Genomic DNA, 450 nt, shown 5'->3' on the forward strand with positions numbered 1-450 from the left:
TGGACACTAGCATCCCTCCCTCCTTTGCCTCCCCCCCCCTCCTCGTTCCCCGCGGCATCTGCTCGTTACAAGTCTTTACCTCGATCACCGCCGCTAATTATGCTTAGGAGACCATCATGCTCTTCTCTCCCGCTCCCTGATTTACGACCTCGAGGGAGAATCGGCCAAAAACATCTCCGCCGGCCGGCCCTCTGGCGGCCACCTCGCCACGCCGAACTCGAAAAAAATTGCGTTTTATCGTAGTTTTATATGTAGCGTTATTTGTCCACTTCAGGTTTGAGCGATTACGAGTGTCATTTTCGCTTGGGGTAGAGACTGTTGATATCATTTCATTATCTTTCAGTACAGAATAGACTGTATGGAGAAACTCAACAACGTGATAATGAACAATATATATGGACAGGTTACAAATGAATACATACACAAGAGCATAGATACAGACGCTCGCAT

The sequence above is a fragment of the Penaeus monodon genome, chromosome 15 (genome assembly GCF_015228065.2).
Source record: "Penaeus monodon isolate SGIC_2016 chromosome 15, NSTDA_Pmon_1, whole genome shotgun sequence".
Classification (NCBI taxonomy): Eukaryota; Metazoa; Arthropoda; class Malacostraca; order Decapoda; family Penaeidae; genus Penaeus; species Penaeus monodon.